Source organism: Pinus tabuliformis, chromosome 2_1, assembly GCF_031772625.1.
Source record: "Pinus tabuliformis cultivar Carrire ecotype Pingquan chromosome 2_1, CPIR1, whole genome shotgun sequence".
Lineage (NCBI taxonomy): Eukaryota > Viridiplantae > Streptophyta > Pinopsida > Pinales > Pinaceae > Pinus > Pinus tabuliformis.
The window spans coordinates 583,341,134-583,362,848 of record NC_142299.1 but is presented as its reverse complement, the minus strand read 5'-3'; the positions used below and the strand labels follow the sequence as shown (position 1 = coordinate 583,362,848).

General features: G+C 39.8%; 1 pseudogene across 1 annotated transcript in view; it reads left to right on the top strand.

Moving 5' to 3' along the window:
- LOC149201812 (enhancer of mRNA-decapping protein 4-like) overlaps positions 1-21,715 on the top strand; it is a 103,841-nt pseudogene that overhangs the window by 36,163 nt on the left and 45,963 nt on the right. Inside the window, exons 5-6 of the transcript XR_016253878.1 lie at positions 13,957-14,085; positions 14,239-15,866. The product of XR_016253878.1 is annotated as an enhancer of mRNA-decapping protein 4-like (transcript). The remainder of the gene's footprint in view (positions 1-13,956; positions 14,086-14,238; positions 15,867-21,715) is intronic.

The window sequence follows — 21,715 nt, the reverse complement described above, 5'->3', positions numbered from 1 at the left end:
CAATCTCTAGAAGATGTTTCTTACAAAGCCAAGTTGGTTGAAGTGAACAATAGTTGGATAAAGATAAGGAGTTAGGTGGTGCAAATTTTGGGATGAAGTACATAAGGAATACTTTAAGTTTTAACAGAAGGCATGAAAAAGTTATTCAGTGGTACTGCACAACAAAAAGGGCAACTCCAAGTCTTCCTCCAAGGAAGGACATGTCATAAACTGTAAAAAGTTCTCTCTGCAATGAGTATAAGTTCGAAGAACATCCTAAAGAGTAATATTGAAAGATACACCTAGAAATGCAACCCAAGTCAATGCAGTTGGAGTAGGGCAATAAGAATATTGTGGTGTTGGATTTTGCAAATGAGGGCATAGCCTTGATGTCTACAATTTATTCCAATTGTTTAGAGTCGGAAAGACTGTTCTAAATTGAAATCCAAATCAAGGAGGATCAGGTCATTATTGTTTTTGACACTAACAGCTACAGAAATCTAATCTCTGAAGTGCGAGTGAAGAAGCATAATTTGATGATGACATTTCATTTTAATCTCTACTCTTTGGGTTGTCTTAGCAGGAATAAGGATGTGCATGCTCTCTCAAATGCAAGGTGATGTTTACCATCGCAATATTTTATTTTCAATGAGTTTGAGTTTGATGTAGTTCCTTTAGATGTGTGCAGTGTGATTTTTGACACCATTCGTTGTGTGATAGAGATTGTGCCAATTGAAGGCACAAGAACTAATATCTGTTAGTGAAAGATGGACAAGATTGTGCAATGACTTTGCAGAAAGATCCAACTTCACTAGCATTGGTTTTTGCTGTTGAATTTCAATAATTCATCAAGTCATCATGGAAGTTTATGATGCTTATTCTTCTATTGGTAGAAGAAGACAATTGTATTTTCTACCGATTCTAATTGATGCTAGAAAGAAAGTGTTGAAGTTTTATACTAATCGTTTAGGTAAGTGCAATCAGATTTGAAAAGAGCAGGATTTGAAAATAGAGCAACAAAAAAGTAATGAATTTATACATCACTCTGCTGAAATTTTCAACGAACCAAAATGTATGCCTCCAAATTTCAAAATGTTCTATTGAACATATCATTGTTCTTGTAGCTAGGTGTGATTTATTTATTTAGGCATTATCTTATACTGATTCATTCCCCACCATAAGTGTGAATCCAACAGGCATTGCGAAGAAGTTTGCCATTGGAGAATGGGGAGATGGAGAAGCAAATCCAAGAATTGGTTTCAATGGACTTAGGGTTATCGATGACCAGCAGAGGCAACAAACTATCTCATGTAGTTTTCATTGCTTTAGCAAAATGGTCACAATAATTCTTGGAAAAAGATTGTCACAGTGCAACAAGTAGCACAATTGTTGTTTGATAAAGTACGGGTGGATTTTTGATTACTGTTTTCAGTCATTTCCAAATGAGATAACATACTCCTGAGCCACTTTTGGCAAGGTCCATGGGGATCAATGGACATGAGGCATAAGAGAATCTCTACCTTACATTTGTTGACAGATGGGCAAATTGAAGTTGTGTAGCAGACCATAATTCAACTGTTGCACACACCCCAAGACTTGGGATGTCAATATTTCATATGTGCAACACAAGTATAATGGTGCCTTGCACATTTCCACTGGCACTTCGCCTCTTGAGGCTTGTCTTGTCTTCCTCAATAAGGACCCATTAAACATATTGGGGATAGAATCTGAGGCAATGATGTTAAATAACCAATTTGCACATGGGCAAGCAGTTTGGTTCATTGATCATATTCCACAAAGGGTGTCAGAGGCACAAATCATATAATGATTGGCCCAAAATTGATCATAAGTTCCAAGTAGGGGACAAGGTCTGGGTTTATCTCAGACATATTGCTTCAAGGAGAAGTGTCAGAAGGTAGAGTCACTTAGATACTGCCCATACACCATTCTTGAGCAGATAGGGCAGAATGCGTTTTAGTTGGAGTTGCTGCAGTATGTGGGTATTCATCCTGTGTGCAATTCAGATTCTCTGAAGCTCTTTGAACCAGTGATGCTGAATGGGGAAAAAGATGAAGTTACTGCTCTGTTTCTTGAGGAGATTGGTGTAGATATGGACAGAAAAAGGAAGACAATTGTGTATGGTAAAGATAGGATTACTTGGTGGGCTACAATTAGACTGTCACATCAGGCTACAGATTGGGTTTATTGCAAAGCATATCAAGAACAATTTCCTCAACTGGTTCTGCAGTTGTTGGGGACCGACAAATCTTGAGTGTGGAGGCTTGGTCTCAGAGGAACGAAGAATGTGATGAATTTTGAAGACTGTTGAATAAAACTATGCTGGGAATTTTAAAACTCACCTAAATATGGAAGCTGCATTAAAGTTTTGGCTGCTGTGACAGCTGGATCACAGGTCAGAGCATTGTGTATAAACCAACATTGCGGTTCTGCTTAAGCTATATGTGTGGATTCCAAAATGTTTGCAGGTTGCACCTCTACTAACTCACAGTAACATTCAGTTTGTATATCCCTTGCATTGTGGAAGCACAACTATGACATGCTGTATCTCCTGTGAGACAGGTGTGCTCTGTAGTTTGATAGTGCATGAGGTAGCAGGTGGACATTTGCAGTCAATAGAACTAGAGGACTGAGAGGTGGAGGAGACAGCTGGCAGACCAGATCATCTACCATGGATATTTGTTTCTTCTACTTCAGTATACACTAGTGACTATTTTGTAGCAGTCACCACCTGTACATAATCTGTGAGTTTAAAGTTAGAAATATGGGGAGCTGAAATGGTTCACTTTTATATGGGATTAGAATCTAATCTCTCACTTCCAATGTGCCATGGTTAGGAACTCCATTATGACTATACTTGCACATCTATGATTTGGTAATGAAATTTCAGTTCTCATTGATGCCAAAATTTTGCATATGTGTGTAAAAGCTTCATCCATGTTATTTGAGTTCCAGAATCTGGTCTTTTCAGGCGCAATTCTGTTGCACCACTTATCATAACCCCAAGTAGGGACCCTCTTCAGTATACGCTATTTTGTAGCAGTCAATCCTGTACATAATCTATAAGTTTAAAGTTAGAAACAGGGGAAGCTGAAACGGTTCGCTTTCTTGTGGGATTAGAATTTAATCTCTCGCTTCCACTGTACCGTGGCTAGGAACTCCATTATGACTATACTTGCACATCCATGTTACTTGAGTTTCATCCATGTCACTTGAGTTCCAGAATCTGGTCTTTTCAGGTGCAATTCTGCTGCAGCATTCATAATATCCGCTAGTAGGGTCCCTCTTCAGTATACACTATTTTGTAGGAGTCACCACCTGTATATATTCTGTAAGTTTAAAGTTAGAAACATGGGAAGCTGAAATAGTTCGCTTTCATGTGGAATTAGAATTCAATATCTCACTTCCAATGTTCCATGGTGAGGAGCTCCGTTATGACTATACTTGCACATCTACGACTTGGTAATGAAATTTCAGTTCTCATTGATGCCAAAATTTTGCTTCTGTGTTAAAGTTTCATTCATGTTACTTGAGTTCGAGAATCTGGCCTTTTCAGGCGCAATTCTACTGCACCACTCATAATAGGCCCAAGTCGGGACCCTTTTCTTTCTTTTCCTTTTCAAGCTTTTCTCTAACATCTTCCTTTATTGCTACTCTCTTTTCCCACTGGAGGCTACTATCAGTATCATAGTTTGCTTCTTCAGCATGTCATAAGATTTTATTCATCCTTCTCATGGCTTGCATACTTTGTGTGTTTCTGGTAAGTTCTACTGTGACCTTTGTTATTCCTCTAGGGTTGCTGTTCTTAATGAAAGATATTGTAAAATATATTTAGTGATGTTGAAATCTTACTTTTTTTCTTGGTAAAAATGCTTTTGAGGGGTGCCTTTTCATGATTTGTTGTTCTATGTTCTATTTCAAGCTGGAAAATCCAAAGAACCTGTTGATTTTTCGGATTTGTTGAGAATCAACAACAATAAATTCTCTTTCAGAGTTTAATAATCTGGTGGAATTAGCAATGCATATAAGTACATACGAGATTCTGTTGTCCTGCTGCCAAAGAAAGCCAGAATTGTTGAGAAATGGCAACAAGAGAGTCCAGTTTAATTTGTCCTTGAATTAAACTGGAAATCAAATTCGAATTCTGTTCTCATAGCACCCTAAAATAGTTAAATTAAGTTTATTTCATCATGTGTATGGTCTCCCTGCTTTGTAGGAGTCTAGTATGAGTTAATTGTGAGTTGTAAAATGGAAGACTCAGTTTCATGAGTCAGTTCAGTTAAATTGGTTTTCAAATTGATTGAGAGAACTAATAGTGAGTTAATTGTTAGTGGTGTCACTAATGAACTTTGCCAGTGATACTCTAGTTAATTGAATATTTACTCATCAGAAACTCATGCATGTCGAATCAGAGAAAGATCCAGTTGAGACTAGAGTGAAAGGACAATGTGCTATTTGTTTTAGATTTTTCTGACTTGCACTGACAGTGCATGCATTCAGGCACTGATCCTTAAGGAATTGCGCAGTTTTTAGAGGATTTATTTCCCTTTAAATACAAGCTATCCTCCAAAGGAATTACACCTTAGAATAGAGACTTGGAGAGCTTGTGAAGAGGCTAAGTTTTGGCCTTGAGCTTGCTTATGAGTTGGAGATTGAATTTATCGAGTGCTGGGATTGTTCTAGAGAAAACAAGCATTGTAATTTCATTTTGATTTTCTAGTGCATTTTGTAATTTCATAAGATAAACATGAAATACATAAACAACTAGTGCCTTCAAAGTATTGCTCTTTAAGAAATGAAATTGTATTTTGCTTAAAATGAATTGAAATGCTTTCAAATGGAAAGCCAAAATAACCCTGAAAAGTGAAACAATAAATTGTTAGCACAAGATATTATAAATGCTTTCAAGATGAATAAGTCTACAAATCAAAGCATGGAAACTATCTTACTAAAAAAGATACAAAAAGAACTCAAATGTTAGACGAAGATGACAACATGCAATTAAGTTTGCAACCCAAAATAATAGTTCTTGAAAGTGAAATCAACCATTCATGACAATATGTAATTAAACCAAAAGATGAGTCAATTTCCAAGTACAAGAAAATTAAACTTGTTGCAAAAATTAAAAGGAATTAGTCATTACAATGCTTGCATCCAAAGTGCCTCTTGAAAAAGATTTGCATGTGTGACTTTAAACCATCAAGATAGCAACAAATTTAAGAACTTTGCAAACAAAGCAGATATGATGGAATGAGTTCTTGGTTTATTTTATTAATTAGTGCTAAGGCAAAGTTACAATTGAATTCTAGTCCTCAGACCTCATCGTCACCCAAATGTTTGGATTTCACAATGAGGAGTCAATAGAGGTAGAGGGTCCCTAAAAGTCTATTCAACCAACTTAAGTTGGAGGTAAGTATTAATGAGGCTTGGGGCCTTGCTATACTAAAATGCCTAGATGAAGTGCAAACTGTGTTAATTCCCCAAATTAAACTAATGCTTCATGCAAATGCTTCAAAGAGAAATAGTTTACAAAATTTGAGAGCGTATGCATGTGGGAATTTAAATACAAGATTAGTAAAAGTTTGCATGTGGAGTGAAATGTATTGATTTTAAGCATGCACAATATGAAATTAAAAGCTAGAAAGCTAAGGAAAACCAAAAGCAAGATTAGGCCACCCACAAGAATCCTCCTCTAAATGAGAAAGGGGGATGCCATGGGGAAAAAGCCCAAGCTCCCTCCATTTTTTTATTATTATCTTTTATTGGCGCTTAAAGCGGATAAAAATGCCTCTAAGAGGGCAACCCACAATATGAGAGAGATCTTTACAAAGATGGGACTCTAACAAAGCTAGACTCTCTTCCCAAAAATATAACAACAAAAAACTTAAAGATGGAAAAAACTCTCCAAAAGAGATTCACAAGGCTCAAAAGGCCCACGGCCTAGATGAGTTTGCAACTCTCTCCCAAGTGCTTATGGCATCCCTAGAAATCAGTGTTTGGATAGCGTGAGGCGGTTCTGCATACACATGAGTGAGTAGTTTTCCAAAGTTTCTCCTCAAGCTCCTCGCTGCCCAATGCTCAAGCCTATGTGCTGCAAAACACAAAAAAGTACCAATTGTCATAGGAAAAAGAAGCCAAAACAAACTTAGAATTTAATATACGAAGTACTAGCTCAAGTAATGGGAGTGAATCCCATACTTGCATAGCTTTGGAAATGACTCTTGAATAGAAGATATAACTTTGAAAGAACTAGAATCAAAGAAGTATTTTTTTGAGTTTAGATGGATGATCAAGCAGCTATGGACTAAGAAAACTCCCTTTTGCTCTTCGTTTGATGGAAAACTTGGAGTGAAAAATTGGTTGAGTCTTGGATTGTAGTGACTCTAGGAGTGAGTTGATCTAATTGAGATTCCTCCCACTTCCAGATGGATTCCTGCACACAATACAAAAGATTTTTCCTACACACTTGAACACGTATTAGTTTGCACAAGATTAGAGCAATGTAATGAAAAAGATAAACCAAGCATTCGTCCTAAAATGAATTGGCAAGTTTATCCCTAGAATACTACTATAAATCAATAATATGTGCAAGATAACTTGCACACATCAATCCAAGCATGATGGCGAGTATAAACTAATATTAATTCAACATGTGAAAGAAATTAAACACAAGAGCAGTAGTATGAAAGGACATCACCTCATAACGCCAAGAAAACACCAGTTAGATAGCCCCAAAGTCTTGATTGTATTAAGAAAGTATGCAAGTACAAAATGACAAAGTTTCCTCAAGCCCAATAGCTTATTACATGATACAATATGAGAGCCCATGGCTCTATTATATAGAGAGTTGGGAGCAAATCCCAATGAAGAATGACAATGACAAATGGCAATGGAGACAATCCCAATGTAGAAGTGATTAAACAAGTGGCATGAGGTGACAATCCCAAAGAGAAATTCGATTTTGGCAAGTGGGCATCATTTTCTTCTTCCCTTATGTGCCAAATTCGAATTTTATGATAGAATGACAAATTTATATGGGTGCAACCCATGTGGGGACAGTTTCCCACAAAATTCTCCACCAAATATTCTCCCAAGTCCTCCCAAATGTGCATTAACTTCACAAATTCGAATTTCCAAGTAAGCAACTTTCTCCTTTAATAACATAAATTCAATTTTATTTGAGCACATGTCCTTTCCTTGATTTTAGGAGTCTACATCACCTTGGGACTTCACTTTAACTCCCCCATAATTTTCCATTTCATTTCCACAACATTTAGCATGTGTGGATATTTAATTTTCTTCATTTATTTAATTTCTGGCTTAATTAATTGCCTGATTTCCCACTAAACCTAGGAAAAGTGGGTTTTGACCATCAAAGTGTGTCATAGTAGAATTTTGAAGGTGAGAGGTGCAAATTTCATTGCTCATACTCCATACAACTTCTCTAGACATCAGTTATTACATTACAAATTCAATTTTATTAGCAGTTTCCGCAGTGTGGAAAATAAAAAAAATTAAAAAGTGACTACCTAGACCTAACCAAATTCCACGAATTTTTTTGTGTGATCTAGTATGGTAATATACATTGACTCTAGACACTAAGATGTGTTAGGGGCCCAACCTTCAAACCGTCACCCTGGCTTTGGGGTAAAATGTGAGTGAAAAAACCCAGAAAAGTATTTTCCTTTGAAAAAGAAAGGATAATTAACCAGATAAAAAAACACTCCAAGGTGTACTCGTTTGCTGATCGAGTCCCAACATCCTAGGCCTGTTACAGACTCAAAAACTCATCATTACTAGTATCACTTATTACAATTCCCCGCAAGGTGTGGAATTTGGGTACAAGAAAGATGATGAGAAAATAGAAGTAGAGTTAAAAAACTTTGTTCACTAATGATATTTGATGGTACAAGTGTCCTCTGGATCATCCTTGGGCATGGAGACTTCATATAATCATCAGTGGCCACTCCAGTGTCAACAGGGTGTACATGTCGACCAGTCGGATGACAATGGTTCGCAGGGATATCAGGTTCGATGAGGAGAAGGCGATGCGAGTATCCTTTGAGAGGGAGCTTGAGCTACATGTAGATGAGGAGATTTAGCTCCTAGGGTTGAGGGCCTCAAATTGATGTGAAACAAGCACATGCAAAGGTTTAGAGAGTGGAGACATCCACTCAGGCAGAGTCTTCTAGAGAGGGAAGAAAGCGCACTAGAGAGGCTGACAAATTGTTGGATGATGCACGCAAGAGTGTGGGAGCACCCTCTTCTCAACACAGACAGAGAAGGTCACCAGAGAGATACACTGGATACATGGCACTTATGGGTGCATGTGTTGTGATAGAGCCATATTCCTTTCAAGAAGCAGCGTTAGCCGGTTTGGGTTGATGCGATGGTGGAGTATGTCTCCATAGTTCGAAACAATGTTTGGGATGTGGTCCCGAGATCAAAGGACAAGTCAGTTGTGAGCTCCCATTGGCTTTCCAAGGTAAAGCAAACTGCAGATGGTAGTGTGGAGAACCATAAGCCCAAATTTGTGGCCCGTGGATTTTCACAGGTAGAGGGGATTGACTACGAAGAGACCTTTGCTCCTGTTGCAAGGTACTCGTCAATCGGATCTATTTTGGCACTATCAGCACAGATGGGTTGGAAGATCCATCAGATGGATGTGAAGACTGACTTCCTCAATGGCATGATTAAGGAAGAGGTGTATATAGAGTAGCACGAAGGTTTTGAAACCTTGGACTGTGAGTAGCATGTGTGCTGACTCAAGAGAGCGTTGTATGGGCTGAAGTAAGCACCTCGTGCTTGGTACACCAGGATAGATAGCTACTTCACTAGGTTAGGCTTCACGAAGAGTGAAGCAGATTGGAACTTGTATCACGTAGTGGTGGAAGGTAAGCTGTTGATCATTGTAATTTATGTAGATGATCTTATACTGACAGGTGATCAGAAGCTCATCAAATCTTGCAAGGAGGACCTAACAAGAGCGTTCGAGATGAAGGACATGGGGCTCATGCATTACTTGGCATGGAGGTATGGGGAGTTGTTTGTATCTCAGGGCAAGTATACCAACGAGATACTCAAGATATTCCGCATGGAGAGCAGTAAACCTAGGGAGACTCCTAGCCAGTAACTGGAAGGAGGAGGATGCTACTTCAAAAGAAGTAGTGGAAGCTACTGTTTACAGGCAGCTTGTGGGTTCATTCATGTACTTGGTGAAAACACGACCGAATATGTGCTATGCAGTTAATGAGCTTAGTCAAGCGATGGTTAGGCCTACCAAGCTGTACTGGAAGGCGACCAAGCATGTATTGAGATACCTCAGAGGCACTACTCAGTTTGGGTTATGGTATAGATGGACAGAGGGAGTGAAGCTTCAAGGCTTCACCGATGTAGATTGGGCAAGAAGTTCATATGACAGGAAGAGCACATTAGGAGCGATCTTTAGTATTAGGTCAGTGGCAGTTTCTTGGTACAACGAGGAACATAGATCGGTTGCACTCAGTTAGGCAACATGTGAGGTTACCTGGATGAGGAAGATCTTGGTTGGTTTGTTTGGTTAGCAGATGGATCCGACAATGATTTATTGTGAGAATCAGAGTTGTATCAAACTCTCTGAAAATCCAGTTTTTCATGATCAGTCCAAGAATATTGATATCCGATATCATCATCTCAGAGATTGTGTATTGAGGCGGATCATGTTGTTAGATTACATTCCCACGGAGGAGCAAGATGTTGACATCTTGACAAAGGCATTGTCAAGATGTAAATTCGAGTTTCACAGAGACAGGATCGGGGTAGTTGATAATCCCTTTCTTGTTGAGAGGGAGTGTTGAGAAATGGCAACAAGAGAGTCTAGTTTAATTTGTCCTTGAATTAAACTGGAAATTAAATTCGAATTCTATTCTCATAGCAACTTAAAATAGTTAAATTAAGTTTATTAAACTTACTTAACTTAGGAAATTCGAGTTGGAAGTCTTTCTGTCGTCATGTGTATGTTCTCCCTACTTTGTAGGAGTCCAGTATGAGTTAATTGTGAGTTGTAAAATAGAAGACTCAGTTTCATGAGTCAGTTCAGTTAAATTAGTTCTCAAACTGATTGAGAGAACTAATAGTGAGTTAACTGTCAGTGGTGTCACTAATGAACTCTGCCAGTGCTACTCTAGTTAACTGAATATTTACTCATCAGAAACTCATGCATGTCGAATCAGAGAAAGATCTAGTTGAGACTAGAGTGCAGGGACAATGTGCTATTTGTTTTAGATTTTTCTGAGTTGCACTGACAGTGCATGCATTCAGGAACTGATCCTTAAGGGATTGCGCAGTTTTTAGAGGCTTTATTTCCCTTTAAATACAAGCTATCCTCCATAGAAATTACACATTGGAATAGAGACTTGGAGAGCTTCTGAAGAGGCTAAGTTTTGGCCTTGAGCTTGCTTTTGTGTTGGAGATTGAATTTACTGAGTGCTGAGATTGTTCTAGAGAGAACAAGCATTGTAATTTCATTTTGATTTTCCGGATTAATACAACACATAGATATTAACACAAAAAATGTAAAAAGCTTTGGATTTATTTTATTTGGAAATTTTATCACTATCAACATCACCCGTGGAACTGCGGGTTTTTTTGGACGTAATTTAGGAGCTGGAGCAATGGAAGCCATCTGCGAGTCTAGGGTTTCAATCTACATCTGCGCCGTCGAGATCCAAAAATCTCTGCTCTGCAATGGATCGATTAAAGGCCGGGATGCGAGATGCTCACAAATCGTGGCTTCATACCGGTTCTGGGCCAGAACTTTTGATGGGACGGATTCTTCGATCTGCATACAGAGACTGGTGCGGTTCTCTTCCCTTTGGATGCAGATCAATAACCACAGGGCGGCAGTAGAAACCCTTTCTCTTCGCCTGGAGGTTCTTAATCAAAACCGGTTGGATCTTACCCTGGCACGCTTTGCACCTCCCGTTGCCGTGAATATTGTGCACAGATCTGGTAGATCAGCCTGCGAATACGGCAAGAGACGGGTCAGCGAAAGTCAAAAGCCACATGCAGGCATTCTCAGGGGATGGCATAAGGCAGATCCGTGCCTTCATTCGATGGCAAGGCCCTACCTTCGCAGATCCAGCCGGGATCCGTTTGACAGGAACAGAGGTCACGCGTTTTTTGGCAAGGCCCTGAAGACGAATACTAGAAGATCAGCAGTTGTCGTCTCTTCACCGGACGCCGTCAGACCCCAGCCCGGCCCTGCCAATGCTGGAGTAGCGCTCCTCTGCAAAGGAATGCAGGTCCATCTGATCACTGATGAATCGCAGGTCCTCAGGCAGCCTTCGAAAGCCTCTTTTCAGATCCAGATCAAAACCATATCTGGCAAAACCCTGTTGCAATGGGTAAGAGCGACGGATCTAGTGCAAGACCTCAAGCAGGCTCTGGAAATCAAGTTGGGGATTCCCTCTGCAGCATATCGACTTCTCCACGCAGGTAAACAGCTTGAGGATCTCAACCCCCTGTCTTTTTACAGCATCCAGAGAAATTCCTCCATAGAACTCATCCTGCGTCTAAGAGGAGGCGCAGCAGGACAGTCATCCTCAGCTAAGGCTTTTTCTTACAAGGATGCTGTCCATGCTAAGACTCCAAAGAAAACAGATCCACCTGCTCAAGCTCCCAAGCCTTTCCTGGTGGATAAACTGAAGGAAACCCCCTCCATAGAAATAATGCATCCATCGCTGGATGAGCAAACCCAGCATTTTCTGGATCATGGCATTATATGCAGGTTTAATGGGCTATGGCCCCGCACAACAGACCTCTACCAATGGATCCATTCTGAATGGACCAACAACTGCAAGGTTCTGCTATGCTCAAAAGGATTTTTTATTGTAGTGTTTGCCTTTGAGACGGATTATCAAAAAGCCTTAACTGGTGGCCCATGGTTCTGGGGTGCTGCTGGCTTATTCATCACTCCTTGGTTCCCAGAGTTCGATCCATCCACAGCAGTCATCACCAAACTTCCCATCTGGGTCAGACTTCCAAACCTCCCAGCGAATCTTTGGCATTTTGCGGTTCTTCAAGGGATTGGCAACACTCTAGGCAGCCTTTTAGACACTGACGTATATAGAGGGGAAAAGGGATTATACACTTATGCCAGGATCTATGTAGAAATAGACATCAGCAAAGGTCTCCCGGACCAGATCAATCTCAAAATAGGAGATTTCCACTGGACTCAGACTTTGGACTACTAGAACACAGCCTTCCGATGTCGCTACTGCCATCTTACAGGCCACCTTCAGAGTTCTTGTCCCACGATGCCAGCCCAAAAGAAGAAAGCCAGCACTAAGCAGAAATCCAAAAGCTGGAAGCCTCATGATCCTCCTCCCATGGATGACTTTGATTTCAGCTCTGACGAAGAGGAAGAGAACAAGGAAGGTGAGGCAGCAGCGTCGGAACCAGATCCGTCCTTGGCAGGTCCAACGGTTGCGTCTGTCACACCAGCCTCTCAGAAAAGGAACCATGAAACCTCATCCTCGGACTCGGACAAGGAGACCTCTCCGTCGGCGCATCTCAGCTTGCAAATCACGCCAGCACAGCAAAACCCCCCTGAGTGGGTCAAAGTTGGCAAAAAGAAAGGGAAAAAAAGCAGAATAGTGGATTCCGCACATGATGGGTAGATTCCTCTGTTCTGTTCCTGCTCCTCTGTTCCTTCTGTTTCTTCTTGTTCAGCATTGTTCTCTACTCTTTCTCTCTTAGGAGCCGAGGTGGACAACCAATCCTTTCCGGCTGCCTTTGTTCTTGTTTCTCCTGGTTGTAATCCCGCATTGTACCATTAGTTTTCTTAATAGATTTAGTTTTTTACCGAGAAAAAAAAAACATCACCCGTGGAACTCATTATCATAGGGTTGTTAGATAGAAGCACTGCATGGAAACATTATCAATAAGTTATAAACTGAAATTTGAATATGGACATTTTGTTTAAGAGGTCCTCATCATAGTTATATAGATTGAACCATCGACGTAGCTTTTGTCATCCTTGATCTTATATGCTGAGTACTCCTTTAGAGTGCTGAGTGATCTTATATTGGACTATTTAACATATCCCAATATAAAATCGTTGAGGCATATGCTTGTTTGATGCAAGTTGATCCCTGCATGTTTTCAACATAATGGAATTTGATCCTTTCCTTTGTCTGAACAGTGAATTGTCTCAAACCAAGTTTGTGCAATTTACAATTTGTCTTAGAATGACATAGCAAAAACTTTTTCCAATGTTGAGCTATAGATTAGGACACCTCTCTTGTGAATTGTACAGTTTGCAATTTATGACTTATTATTGTAGCTGAAATTTGTCTGCAATATTGACCCATGTGGTGAAACTTTAGGGAGGGTGTGTTTTGTGATTTATGATCTGATTGACCATATGACTAAGTTCAAACTCCTAACAGATACTCTACTTTTGATGGGATCACTGGCTTAGACTTCAGTCAAGTTTAGCTGCTTGATTGGAAATGATTTACTTATTATTCTTAAATATGATGCATAAATCTAATTAATCATTTTTCCTCCACTTGCATTTCAGATTTGAGTAGAGCTAGTTTCGATTTGTTTTTGGGTACCCTTCATGATGCCTACTCTACTATTCTCTAGCAGGAGATGTCTTGTTTCTGCCAGTTTCAACTTAGAAATTAAAAGCTGCAGTGTGAAATTATGGTACCTGTCAACAACTAATCATAACTGGCAGATTCTTGATTATGGAAGCTTGATTTATAGTCTCATTTTTATAGTGTTCTGTAACATGTTATGATATTTTGAAATGTCTCTATTGAATTTGTTCTCCAATATTTTCAAAGGCCCTCTGTTTTGTGCAGTTTTATTTGACAATACATTGAATGCTGTAAATTGTGGGACATTTTGTATTCCGTGCTTTTGGTTCTTTATAACAAATTTGATCCGTTATGTCATTTCATGTTGTAGGTGAAAATTTGGGGTGATAAGAAGATGGTTCCAGTTGTAGCATTTAAGCCTCATGATGGAAAGCCTGTTGGTTCAGTTGGTTTTCTTACAATACCGCATTCTCCTGATCATGTAGTTCTTTTAACAGCGGTATGCCCCTTTTGTTTGATGTTGAGATTTTCTCTGACATTGGACATGAATTTTAGCATTGCAGTAGGGATTAGTTTGGTTGGAATTTGTTACCGTTTTGGTATTTCTAGTTGTTTATTGTATTGCTATAAGGGAAGTTCTTTCATTTTACAGGGTCCACTTAATCAAGAATTGAAGCTTTGGGTTTGTGCAAGTCCAGATGGTCGGTTTTCCCCCTCAAGTTCTGGAAAATGGCAGTGTATTCAAACCCTTGAACTTAAAAGTTCTCTGGAATCAAGGAATGAAGAAGCATTTTTTAATCAAGTCTTGGTTGTGCCCCGTGCAAGTGTGATTTTATTGGCAAATGCAAAAAGGAATGCCATCTATGCCATACACATGGAATATGGTTTGAAGCCCTTAGCCACCCGCATAGACTATCTGGCAGAATTTTCTGTAACAATGCCCATTTTGAGCTTTACGGCCACAAGTGAGAATGTCGCTGATGGGGAAGGAACAATTCAAATCTATTGTGTTCAAACCCAGGCCATTCAACAATATGCACTCGAGTTGTCTCAATGCTTTCCACCACCTGTAGAGCTTGGATCTTTGGATGAGGACACTGCGTCACATGTCTTTGAGAGATCCACCTTATCTGCTTTCACACCTGTAGAACCCAGCATCAGTTCAGGTGCCAAGTCGCCAAGGTCTACCAATGTTACTGATAAGGTGTCTACATACAGAAGCCCAGTTTTCCCAACATCTGTGGACCCTTCCCATTCACATGATCAACTTGCAGTGTCATCTGCTGGCACTACATTTGGCCTTTCAGTGCCTATGAATGTTCCGGCTGATAATGTACCTCTGTCTTCTCAAGTACCTGTTCCTATGAGTCCAAGTTTGTCCAGAAGATTATCGGGAATAAAGAGCCCATCTGAGAATTTTAAACGGGACCTCTCCCCAATTAGCTCTGTTGGGGACCAGTCTGACAAGCATATGGTTAAAGAGCATCCAATTGAGAAGAAGCCTGACAATGTTATGATAACTTCACCTGATACAGCTTCTTCGGAGACTACTAGTATCACAACAATGTCTAGAGCAGAAGATAGTTTAAATGTAAAGGAAGAGATGGAAGATGAAGCTATTAGGATTCAGTGTGAAGTGAGTTCCAGTCCATCATACTTGATAACTCCTTCACAACTCATGTCTATGGTGGTACCATCTTCTGAAAGTGCAGGGATAATGAATCAAACATTCATAATAAATTTGAAGAAACAGACTCTAAAATGGAGAATGAAAAGTTGAAACTTGGGATTAAAGATGCAGGTAAAAGCCGTTTGAATAAAGTAGAGGAAATTCGTTCAGAGCAAGCAGAAAGTGCTTCTGTTAATACAGGTTCTCAAGCTTCAGAGCCAGCTAATCAAAATTCAAAAGAAAGTTGTTCTTTGCCCACCAGTGCTGTAAATCTAGAAAATGCTCAACCTGTTGGTGAGTGTGAAGTATTTGAAGACAGAGAACACTCTCCAAATGTGAGCATAGAGGAAAGTCAAGAAAACATTAAGGATATATCTTGTAAAGTCTCTGTGTCTGCCTTGACTCCAACAACATCTCAGTCTCCATCGGGAACAAAGCGGAGAAAAAACAAAAACAAGAACATAATGGCACCATTGCCTTCGACATCTCCCTCTGGAACTCCTTTTACTTCAGTGGGATCTTCTGATGGTGAGCCAACCAATACTATCAGTATTCTGTCAGCAGAAAATTTAGCTGGACAAGTTGTAGCTATGCAAGAAACACTAAATCAGGTAGTCAAATCTACCAGGTGACACAGTTGCCTATCTAATTTTCGCTTCATTTTAATCAGATAACACTGATCTCGTTTAATGATTTTCAAGAAAATAAATAGACGCCATTTCTTTTTGTTGTTCTGTATATCATACAGTCTGCTTTAGTCTCACAGCACCTATACTATCCAGTCAGTAGTTGTTCCGTTTCTTCATTCCCCTTGTTCAAGAGTCGACATATGCTTGAAAATTCAGCATAGTTGTACAGATGCTGTTGGAGGTATTCTTATGCTTCTAGATTAGTGGAATGTTCAAAAGTTGTATTGTTTGTGCCATATACGCACTTCAAGTTTGCATTTATGTCAGTAATGTTAATTGTCATCTGAATAGGTTGACCTGAAATTGGATCCCAGAGTGCTAAGTTCTTTGGCAGGCTGAGAAGGTGAAAGTGAACAAGGCTGCGGGGTAAGGGTCAAGACCTATGTTCCACCATGACTCTGCTGCGGGGAGATGCACAGGGGGAATGTGTGGGAGTACCCTCAAATTTTAGGGAAATTTCGGGGGTATCGGGGGATGTCGGGGTATATAATTTTTAATTATATATTTAAAATTCAAATTCATATTCAATAATGAAAGCATAAATAGACTAATAGTAATAGCATATACATTACACACAAAATTAAAATTGATAATTGAATTAAATAATGACATACATTGATCCATCCTCGTCATTCATTTTGATACATATATCATTCATATGACATACACATCATTCATATATACCATATACCATGAAATTCAATAATGAAATATTCAAATACATTGATCCATATCATTCATCATTATATAATCTAAATTAAAATTTAAAAGCAAAACAGACTAGGATATTACTATATATTATATACTAGATACTGAAGTTTGAACTCTAAATAGTAAATTACTAAAAATTGATATAACTCAATAATCGGTCTAAGGTCATCAATATCTAGTGTCATGACTCAAAAGTTAAAGCTGAAAAGTAAAAATGGACAATGAGGACTGAAAATTAAATCAACATCAAGGAGTCAATCTCAATGATTGGTCCTCAACATTAAGTGTTATTAAGACAAATTCAAGGGGGGATGCCCAGAAGCACCCCTTTCGGGGAGTCGCGTTTCCCACACTCTGGGGAAACGCACCCTTTGCATCTCCCAACGACTCCCCAAAAGTGGTGTGTGGGGAAACACACCCCCAGATGTCCCCTGTCCCGGGTGCAAGGGGTGCATGCACACCCTGGGGGATGCGTCCCCATGGAACACTAGGCAAGAGTCAAGACAAAAGGGTCATTGATGAGCAAAGAGTTAGTTTTGCTAAGCAAGGAAATCACTGCTGTGGAAAGGAATCAGGGGCAACATTGAAAAGTCTGAAGTGTTAAGCTATTGAGCACTGCAGGACTATGCTCAAAAGTAAGATGCACAGAGGGAGGGTTGGTGTGGTTGTGACATGGATGCTAAGCACATGACCAAACACAGTTCACTAAGCACATGGACTTGTTATCACTGAGCAAAGGGAAATGAGAGATCAGTGAGCGAAGTGACAAATTTAGTGAAGTTTTAGCTTGTTGGGCAAAGAGCAAGAAGCTTGCCTTGCTTGACAACAAGTATTTGGCAGAAGAAGGGTTTCCATTGCTCCACATCAAGACACGATTAATAAACAAACAACTTGTCTAATAGAGCCTTAATAGGAGTCTAATACCAAGCTAAGTAGATGGACAACTTGTCGAGCAAGACACCAGGTTTCTCACCAAGAGACACATAGGTGGACTTTTAGGCTCATTGGGGTTTCACCACTGGCGTTTTTGTGTTAGAATTTGGGATAGTCTGAAGGGCCACAGAATAGCTGATAGGTATGTGGTAGAGAAGGAGATTGATCTTTTGGGGGAATGGTGTTTCTTTTGCCAAAAGAATGATGGGTGAAAGGCTATTGGGTTTTTGTGCTGCTAAGTCTATCCGTAGAAAACTTTTGCGAGGAAACTTGGGGAGACGGAAAAGACACGAAACTATTACATAAGTTCAAGTTAACTATTGACAACTGGTAGAAGGGTGCCAATCTAGCAGTTGTTCCAGAAGTGATTGAGAGAGTTGATTGTTCGGGTGAGTAACCTCCTTCAAGTACCTTCATGACCATAATTGAATCCTGTAGGGAGAAGATAAAAGAGGCTTGCAGGAGCTTTTTATTTCTTATTTTGTTTTTCAACTTAAGCAGAAGCTTATGGAATCAAGACACAACGCGTTGTTGTAGTAGGGCCTGTGGAGAAATAACTTGAGAACCAAGTTGCAGGAAATGCCCAACCCACCCACTTACAAGTACCAAAACTCACGCAAACATTGAAATGGGAACAAAATGTCTCAGAATACTCTTAGCTGTAATGTATGATGTTTCATGATTTGGAAATGCTATATGCTATGGATAGGGTGTTTCTTGGCTATTTCATTGTGGATCACCCATGCTCGAGTGTGCTTTTATGTTCTCTGGGTCCACCCAAGTGCCTATGATGGACGTGGAATCAATAGGAAGTTAAACCCCCCTAATCTATGGGAAATGAATACAAACCAACCTCTAATTTGATTCTGAACCTACCTACAAATTAACATACCATTTATTGCAAATAGTAGCGAGAAAGTGATTCCTTGGTTTGTGCCTTAATTCAAGGTGTCAAATTCGAGTTTCTTATTTGTCATACTTGATTTCCTAAAAATTAGGAGATTCCCTATAATTTAGGACGAGTTCATATAATTTAGGAATCATTGCCTAAAAATTAGGATGAGTTAGGTTGCAGTTAATTGATGTGTTGAAATTGAAAATCAAGTTCTTGATTTTCTAGTGTGAGTTAATTGAGGAAAAATACAAGTGATTGACTTGAAATAGGACGAGTTGCATGAGCAATTAACTCATGCTAACTCAATCAATCACAAAATCATTCCTTAATTAGAAATTCACTAATTTAGCCATCCGTATTGCTGTAAAGAAGGAACGAGTGCACAATTGTATTCATTCTTGTATACACCAGTTTTGTGTGTAAGCTTGTGGGCGTGACAAGAAGAAGGCTTGTGCCAGTTGGTAGAAGGCAATTTTCCCTTGGCTCATGCGCTGGAATTTAGGAGCTAAAGGATCAGCTCTTGCACAAGGAATTAGGGACTTGGTTCCTTGTGTTTGTGCTAGGAATTCATAGCAGAGGAGGAGCAAGGGAAGAGGGCAGTGTGATCAACATTCTTGCAAGGGTTTCAAGCTTAGGATAAGTAGGGAGAAGGGTATATTCTCCAAGTTTCTATCAATTGCTCAGTTTCTATCAATAAACAAGTAGAGGGTTTTCCCAGTTGGGTTCCTATAAAAATTGTATCTTGAATTGTGTTTATTTCTGGTCCTACTTCCGACGAAAATTGAGTAGAGAATTCTGTTTTTGTTAGAAAAGAAAGTGTTTTTCATATTGTATCAAACTTTCGTGGATTTTCTACATGGTATCAAAGCAATGAACATAATCTAGACCGGCACATGGAGAATGCTGTCTTGAAAGTTTTTAGGCCAGCAGTTCATGGATCCATGAGTGGAAAGATCTTTCAAGGAGTGGCTATGATTGAGTTCCGAGTTCTTTCAAGTATTTGACAAGGAGACCTAGATGTGCAAGGGTAGCGAAGGTTATGGAGAGATATTTCTATGTGGAAGACTGTCCTAGTGGTGCTTGGACAGAGATTTGAAGCAGCCTAAGAATAGTAAGTGTATGGATTGTTAGTGGCTGATTTGCAAGCCCTAGATCAGTCAAAGAGTTGACTGTGTGTGGGCAGTTTTGGAGGCCCTGAGGAGAGTGACAATAGGGCTGATGTGTCACAGTGACAGGGCAGATTTGTGTGCCCTAGGAGCAGCATTCTGGAGCAGCTAGAATCTTGACAAGTGGGCAGTCCTTGAAGTCCTCATGTACAATGATCATTGAAGGACTAATGAGCTGTTAGGAGGCATAATTGTGGAGCCCTAGTTCAATGGGTTGCAGATGGCCAAACCACTGATAAGAGGGCAGATCCAGAAGACCCAATGAGCAGACTTCTTAGTGGAGCTAGAGGCCTGCTAGTGGGCAGATTAGTGAGCCAAAGTTCAGTGACACAAAAGGAGCTGTGATCATTGATAGTGGCAGATTGTGGACTCGCAAAACATGGTGGGAAAGAACAAGTCTTCAGATCAGGTTCCTTAGAGGAAAGCAGGGAAGTCTCCTAGTTCAGAGGGAGTAGCTACAACAACGGAGAACATGGTAGAGTTGGAGACAGATCCAAGGGGACGCGGTTCGTCTAGGAACACCTTCCTCGCTAAGAGGAAGTGTTGAAAATAGTAGCTAGAAAGTGATTCCTTGATTTGTGCCTTAATTCAAAGAGTCAAATTCGAGTTTGTTTTTTGTCATACTTGATTTCCTAAAAGTTAGGAGATTCCCTATAAATTAGGACGAGTTAGGCTTGCGGTTAATTGATGTGTTGAAATGGAAAGTTAAGTTCTTGATTTTTTAGTGTGAGTTAATTGAGGGAAAACACAAGTGATTGAGTTTCAAGTGATTGACTTGAAATAGGACGAGTTGCATGAGCAGTAACCCATGCTAACTCAATCAACCAAAAAATCATTCCTTAATTAGAAATTCCCTAATTTTAGCCATCTGAATTGCTATAAAGAAGGAATGAAGGCACAATTGTATTCATTCTTGTATGCACTAGTTTTGTGTATAAGCTTGTGAGTGTGACAAGGAGGCTTGTGTGAGTTGGTAGAAGGTAGTTTTCCCTTGGCGACATGTGAGCAGGACGAGTGGCTCGCCCTTCTCTTGCCGAGACATCCTACCCATACAGTCTAGGACTCATGGGAAGTATGTCTCATCTGGCCAATGAGTAGGGAAATGAGGATATGGACCATAGTACTACGATGGACACATAGTGTAATACCGTACTCCCTATGCTAGGATGTCTAATATTGATCTAAGATCAATGGGTTCGGGTCAGTAAGAGTGGTATGAGACACTCTCTTTTGATTGGGACCGACTTCGGGTCAGTAGAGAATGGTATGATACATTCTCGATCACTTCTTCTTCATAGTTCAACAGAGCAGAGCAGTGCAAAGCAGTTTATAGATGGCAGAGATGGTACATATTGGCACATGGATTAGCAGGTGGAGTTCTCCCTAGTTGAGAGGGAGTGTTAAAATTGGCAACTAGGGCCAAACTCCACATGGGTCATCTTATTTATGACAGCTGATATTTTTATTAGATTCCTCTCTCAGAGAGGTGTAGCATTGATTGATCTAAAGATCACCCGATTCTGACATGTACAAATGAAGACATGAATTTATTTATATTATGGACAAATTGTCAAGGTCGGCTAGCAAGCAAAATAGGTACACAAGCCCCCAATTGATCCTTAATGTTGCATATAAAAAAGAGACCACAAGTCATTTTCACCATCATCTCATCACATATATCTCTCTCCTCTTGTGATTGGGCACACTATCTGAGGCATTCTTCTCTCTCCACATGTGTGAACTAGGGTTTTTGTTTGCTGCGTTGACCAGCGTTGATTGAGCTGTTGGGAGGCTGTTTGACTGCATTGATGTGTTGACCTATTTTAACTTTAGTTTGGGTGAGGAATCTTTGTCTAAGAAGGCCGCAATTTTGGGCATGAAAATCGAGGAGTTTTGATGAGCGTTGGCTGTGGTTAGGGCTGATTGTAGGTTGACTGTTTGACCAGAATTTGACTAGGCAGAAATAGACTGTTTTGAGGGTTGTTTCATCTTGTTGTTTGGAGGCCGAAGTTGACTGAAGTTGATTGAAGTTGATCGAATCTTTGAGGGTCAAATCTGTCCTGTTG